Genomic DNA, 655 nt, shown 5'->3' on the forward strand with positions numbered 1-655 from the left:
CAAAACTGCTCCCATGGTCATTTATACTGAATGACCAACTATTATAAGTAATTTGACAGTATTTAATAGCGAATGGACCGTTGCGGAAAAAAGTAGTAATAATTGTTGTTCATATACATACCAGTACCAGAGTAATATATTTATTTAATAATTTTTACATAGTAATAATTTGATCTTCATTCATGAAAACTGAAATCATAGAGCTATTTCATCTATCCAAAGATGACACTCACTCTTACATAAGTAATGAGGGCATAGCATTTACATACCACTGATTTTTTTTTTTGTGTGTGTATACTAACTGAGCCTCAAACTGCCCTGTACCGTAGACATGACTAGAGGTCGGAAATCAAAGAATTATTTGTAAAAACAGAAAAAATGCATCTGAATTGATACCTTACCTTGACACAAGAACCTTGTATATTATCTCTTGCGTTAGGCTGCTCCACATAAGCAAGATTTGTATGTACCAAACATAGCGTTTGCGGTTTGGCTAGAATTACACCATCGTTTTAATCAGCTTAACAAAATGGATGTCCCTTTGTGAGTCACGCCAATAATCTTCACACTTACGGCCTTGCATAAAGATTTGTAATTTTCAACGCAACTTAGAACATTATACTGTGAGAGTATTATGCAATTAAAAACTAAATGA

The sequence above is a fragment of the Penaeus monodon genome, chromosome 29 (assembly GCF_015228065.2).
Source record: "Penaeus monodon isolate SGIC_2016 chromosome 29, NSTDA_Pmon_1, whole genome shotgun sequence".
In the NCBI taxonomy this organism is placed as follows: Eukaryota; Metazoa; Arthropoda; class Malacostraca; order Decapoda; family Penaeidae; genus Penaeus; species Penaeus monodon.